A 6,802-nucleotide genomic window follows, 5' to 3' on the forward strand; every position below is an offset into this window, starting at 1 on the left:
AGTGAGACCTGGAAGGTTGTGATTGGAACCCAAGCGGTGTTCTGTTATTGCTTGTCAAGGACTGTCCGTAACAAACACCATGTTCAGACATAAGGGTGTCCATATGTGCACTTGGCACTAGGAGACCTCCGCCGTAGTTCGATGATCAACTTTGTGGTGGTGTCATCGGAGTTGCGGCCACATGTCTCGGACACTCGGGTAAAGAGAGGAGCATGGCTATCAACCGATCATCACCTGGTGGTGAGTTGGCTCCGATGGTGGGGGAAGATGCCGGTCCGACTTGGCAGACCCAAACACCTTGTAAGGGTCTGCTGTTGTAGAATCACAATCATTTATGCCTATATAAATACTGTTCTTTTGCTGTAATGCAGAATTTGATCTTAGGGGGCACCAGAAATTACATACCATTGCTTTAATATAAGTTGATGTGCTGTGAACACAGCAAACTTGAAAAGACTCCTGTGGCTGACGACATGAAGAATATTTACCGGTTTGTTTCGAATCTGACAACCACTGTAATGTTCCTCAGCTGTTGTGCAGTGAGGATCGTCCTCTGCGAAATAAGTTTGAGAGTCTTAATTCACATTTATAGAGCATAGCCGAATTGCTAAAAATACAAACATGCAGTCACCAAGAGGGCGCCTGCACACCCACAAACAGGTACATGTCAATAAATTTGTGACTATTCATTATACTTTATTGATACGAGTCAACACACCTGCATAAATTGTGCAATAGAAGCCTTCAGATGACTATATAGATGTGCTTTATTGCTCTCAAATTTGTAGTGAAACAGTGTGAGGCTTCAGGCTACGTCCCCATTACATTTTCTAGCTAATACATCACATCTATATTCCTCTGCAGGCTTCTGTTGCACAATTCATTTAGCTACGTCAGCTCAATAAATTAAAATAAATATACAGTGTTCTTATTTACCCCACCTTTTGCCCAGAGTCCGCTGAGATAGGTTCCATCACGCTCGCAACCCTAGTGAGGATAAGAAGCGTGGAAAATGGATGGATGGATATTCTAATTTATTGAGATGTACCCGTACCTTGTAGCTTCAGGAGCTTTACACCAATGGGTCAAATTAAAACACCAAGTGTCAGTTAGAATTAATCTTCCTGGGCATAATTTTCACTCATTTGTGCAGAGTCAATACAGGATTTACATGTTCATGCTGAGTAAACAAGGGGAAACAATGTCCCATTGAATGTTCCATCTTGCCAACTCGGGCTTGGCAGCATAAATAATTCATCACTGACTACATTTACTGTCAATTTTCTCATGTGCTGAATAATTGAAGGAGAAATTGTTTTCTTCTGGAATATCCCAGGGTTCCTGTTTGCCTTCAACAACAGACATTCCATGTGTCATCAAACAGGTCTTTATTGTTCTTATTGCAGAATTTGGCTTTTCTGAACTTCATCACAAAAAAAAAACAAAAAAACAGAGCACGCCTCACTGATGGACACCTGCAAGATTCACTCAGAGTTGCAGTGTCAAATTACACCCCAGATTACAACACAGTGGTCCACAGCATGCAATGCCAGGCTTCCCACTGACAGACAAAGAAACACAGATGTTCTCATTGGCAACATGGCAGTGCCATTGGCAAAATTCAATTCAAATGTTGAAAAACTGTTGAAAATGCTTCCGATTTGTTGACACGTTCAAGATTTTACAATCTGAATGCAGATCTTTGTATGTTACATATTTCATAATACATTTGTACAAACATGGTGCAACATAATAGTACATGAGTCGTCAACAAATTGTTAGTGGCGATGAAAATCTGACATTGTAATTTCCTACATCTGCAGAGATTTAAAGAAATAAAGTGTTGAGTATTGATGTTTCTGATTCCTAAATCATTGTTAATAAATACTGTGAGAAATCGTTGACATAATCTTCGATAATAATGAATATGAATAATTATTAATAATAACATAAATAATTAACGGGGCGGCACGGTGGCCGACTGGTTAGAGCGTCAGCCTCACAGTTCTGAGGTGCGGGGTTCAATCCCCGTCCCCGCCTGTGTGGAGTTTGCATGTTCTCCCCGTGCCTGCGTGGGTTTTCTCCGGGTACTCCGGTTTCCTCCCACATCCCAAAAACATGCATGAATTGGAGACTCTAAATTGCCCGTAGGCATGACTGTGAGTGCGAATGGTTGTTTGTTCCTATGTGCCCTGCGATTGGCTGGCAACCAGTTCAGGGTGTACCCCGCCTCCTGCCCGATGACAGCTGGGATAGGCTCCAGCACGCCTGCGACCCTAGTGAGGAGAAGCGGCTCAGAAAATGGATGGATGGATAATTAACGGTGGCGGCACGGTGGACGACTGGTTAGCACATCTGCCTCACAGTTCTGAGGATCCGGGTTCAATCCCCGGCCCCGCCTGTGTATCCTTAGGTGCCTGAGTAGGCGGCACGGTGGCCGACTGGTTAGCGCGTCAGCCTCACAGTTCTGAGGACCCGGGTTCAATCCCCGGCCCCGCCTGTGTGGAGTTTGCATGTTCTCCTCGTGTCTGCGTGGGTTTTCTCCGGGATATTCCGGTTTCCTCCCATATCGCAAAAACATGCGTAGTAGGTTGATTGAAGACTCTAAATTGCCCGTAGGTGTGAATGTGAGCGCGACTGGTTGTTTGTTTATATGTGCCCTGCGATTGGCTGGCGACCACTTCAGGGTGCACCCCGCCTCTCGCCCGAAGATGGCTGGGATGGGCTCCAGCACGCCCGCGACCCGCCTGAGCATAAGCGGTACAGAAAATGGATGCATGGATAATTAAAGGTAATCTGAGCAAATTTGTTATTTCAGAAGTGTCTATCAAGCTGGTAGCCCTTCGCATTAATCAGTACCAAGAAGTAGCTCTTGGTTTCACAAAGGTTGGTGACCCCTGGTCAATATGGACGCATGATTACATCAGCTTTTTTTTTGTCACATGGGACTCCATTGGCTGGAGATCAGGCCACTGATTTTAATCTTCTCTTTTTCCCTATTTTGGTGACTCCAAATACACTACCTTCCCAAAGTATTTTAAGAGAATGATCACCTCACTGCTGCTCTGTAGAATATAGTACATTGTTATTGAGTTTTGAATTTGAATTATTTTAGGTTTCATGTAATAAAATATATGAAATAGAGCTCACCATTCCCAATAAATCAAACAATAAACATGACTTTGAAAACTCACTTCAGAGATGGAGCAAATCAAGTTAATTTAATGGGGTGTCATCATTCATTTTGAAAGCCTGTGCAACTGTCAACTGTGCTGTCAAAGTGTGACATGATTGATGTTCAGCTGGCTCAGTGGACTATTGGTTTGTGCTCCATTCATAATTATTGCGTGGATACGACATACAAATTAATCTCAACGATGCTCTGATTGCTCTGACAACTGCACCATCTAATTTCACAGGTTTATTTCCAGGACAGAAAAACTTGCCAATCTTGTCAAGCTATCAGTCGTTACATTTAAGTCACCTAGCGAATCAGAGTCCTTTGAGGAGATTGAGGTGGCGGATTAGTGCTGTATTTAGTTTTGGTTATGGTGACAGGGGCATCCTTGTTAGTACAGCGTGAGTTAATACAAATGTGACAAGTTTCTGGTGTATCAGGCTAACCAGGCAACAAAACACAAGAAAGAAAACAACTTTCCACACTGGCAATAAATAAATGCAGAAAAAAAGAAAAATGAAGAACAGAGAAATGTAAGCTTTTTTTGTTGCATTGCTCCAATTGTCCAATAGATTATGTGGACAATTGTCCACATAATCCAATATGTGGAGTTGTAATAAAGCTAATGAATAGTGCTAACTGGACTGGTAGAAGGAATCCATCATCATCATTGAATTCCCTCATCATAGATTTCTCGGAATATTTCAATCATCTAGATCTTTTTGAAGAAGAAGAAGAAGAAGAAGAAGTAATCGACTGGTCCAAGGTGATATCGGACCTCCTCGTATGGTCTGAAAATATTTCTTTCATGGGCAGTGAGGCTGTGGTGTTCATTCACTAATACGTTCGAAAGACACACGATAGGCTTTAATTGCACTCATAACAACACAGGTTAGACTAACATCAACTCACAGGTTCTTACAGGTGTTTAGACATTAAATAAGAATCCCACCGCACCACTCGTCAGTAGCAATGCCTTGCTCATTTTCTCACATCCCGCCCTGCCCTTTTCTGTCCTCTCTTATCTGGTTCTGCTGGTTAGTTATTGCAGTTAGGTCACCAGCCAATCGCAGGGCACATAGAAACAAACAACCATTTGCGCACACCAATCACACCTAAGGGCAATTTAGAGTCTTCAATCAACCCACCATGCATGTTTTTGGGATGTGGGAGGAAACCGGAGTACCCGGAGAAAACAACATCAGAATAATTTTTTTTAAAAATAAGCAGAGGGACTATTTCAAACTACTCTGTTGCACAGCAAAACTGTTCCAGCACAAAGGCTTACACATAAACCATTCTGCGAGGCCATGGAGCTGAACAGGACAGGTATAAAAATAAAAATAAAATGAATAAAAAAAACCCACCTCTGATGCAAACAACAACCACAGTAATAACTATAATATTTTTTTTTAACGGAAACAAACAGGCAAACTATATTGTGCAGGTGCACCAATTGTAATGGCACGTCAGTGCATGTCTTTCCACAAGTCACATTTCAAGAACACAGCTGCTATTTATAAGGCTTGTCTGTGAGCTATTTATATTTTATTGAGATGTCTTCTTTCCTCTTCTCTCACTTCACAAATAAAAGTGGGAAATAGCAAAAAAAAAAAAAAAAACAGACATGAAAGTATCTGTGCAAATATAATCCTATTCATCTGTTTCAATAACGCAAAAATGTCAAACATATTTGACAAATAGCTTGATGATCATGTGTTTGCATCTTTTGGTCTGAACACTCTCATCTATTTTGGGGAAAAAATGGCACCGTGTCTTTTTGTTCTCGTTTCGCTCACGTCGGTCGCATCGTCTCTGCTTTGCTTTTATGCTGACTCTTAAAGGCGTCAGTGTGACCTAAAAGTGAAAGACGTCATTTGAATTTCAAAGGCCTGACAGATCACGTTGCTTCTATCAGCAGACTAAAGGTCCCCCTAACATGAGATGCCTTTAGAATTCATCATCCATGCAGAGAAGCATCCCGGATGCCGCTTCCTCTGGCTGTGAGGCAGCTAGCCAAGGAGGCGCTCAGAGAGATCATCCCGCTGGATGTCATGTGGCGCAAAACGTGTTTTTTTTACAGTGTAAGCAACATGTGCTCGTCTTTTTCCCCCCACATTGTCCTCTTTAGTACATACAAGTTGTATGTTTGGAATTGCAACATTTACATTGCGCCCTTGAGCGCAATAAAATGAAACAAAAAAAACCCATGAAGTTCTGCTATGTAGACACCAGTGAGCAGCTGCCATTGCTATCAGCAAATTAGGCATCACTAATGTGACTCTGTTCCACGTTTACTCACTTTGATTTATAAGGTCCGTGCCTACCACATCTCCATGGAAATGATCTTTATGGTCTGTTTTGGACTGCACACTAAATGATCCCATTAAAGCAAATGAAAAGCCACTCAGCGTCATGAGTCCATGTTGGTGCGGAGATCTGCATGTAAACTGTTGGGGCCACATGTCCTATGGCTTTTGTGGCCGTCCAATTACGTGAAGTAGGCCATTACAACAATAATAGACTCAACTCAACTAAATTTGATTTATAGCGCACTTTAAAAACAACCCCAGCTGAAACAAAGTGCTGTACATAAATCAAAATCAAACATAAAACATCAAGACATTTGAACATAACCTAATTTAAAAACAATGAAACAGTCACAAAGTTAAAAACAATGAAAGCAAATAAGACACTAAAATAGGGGCTGTTTTGAACACCATAGAATAAAAATGTGTTTTAAGGCACGTTTTAAAAAGGGAAAGCAAAGGGACTTGTCACATGTGCACTGGGAGGTCATTCCATAATTTGGGAACAGCAACAGAAAAAGCTTTATCCCTTCTGGGCTTCCGCCTAAACTTTGAAAACAAAAGCTTGCGGAATACGCTTCTACACTGTACGTTAATGAAGTTTGCTTTGTGGATGTCACGGAGCTCAACAAACAGTGAAGTCCAGATTTGGAGGAGCTCTTTTTGAACTGTAAAGCTAGAGACACACCAAGCCGACGTTCAGCCGACAAATATGTACAAAATATATGACTGCATATACAGTATAAGTATGTCCATCCAGCTGTCCGTTTTCTATATCGCCTGTCCTCATTCAGGTCACTGGAACCTGGAAACTGTCCCAGCTGAGAAAAGTCACCCTCACAGTTAAATACCTATTAATTGTAACGCTGTAAAAAAATAAATAATAAAAAATAAAAAGTTATTGATGTAGAAATCATTTACCAAAACTCCTATTTTGTTTGATGAAATTATGATAGTAGACATGCTGTAGCTCTGACTGGGGCAAATCTAATTCAGGGGCAAAGTACAGTGGCACCCGCCGTTATTTAATCGGGTCCAAGCATTTACATTATCAGCAGTCACAAATATATTTTTGCATTAATTTAGCCACTTTTCTGAAAATGTTATAATTGATTACAAATATTAATAAGGTTAAATACATACATTTAACGCGGCACGGTGGACGACTGCTTAGAGCGTCAGCCTCACAGTTCTGAGGACCTGGGTTCAATCCCCGGCCCCGCCTGTGTGGAGTTTGCATGTTCTCGCCGTGCCTGCGTGGGTTTTCTCTGGGCACTCCGGTTTCCTCCCACATCCCAAAAACATGCGAGGTAGG

The sequence above is a fragment of the Phyllopteryx taeniolatus genome, chromosome 9 (assembly GCF_024500385.1).
Source record: "Phyllopteryx taeniolatus isolate TA_2022b chromosome 9, UOR_Ptae_1.2, whole genome shotgun sequence".
NCBI classification, from domain to species: domain Eukaryota; kingdom Metazoa; phylum Chordata; class Actinopteri; order Syngnathiformes; family Syngnathidae; genus Phyllopteryx; species Phyllopteryx taeniolatus.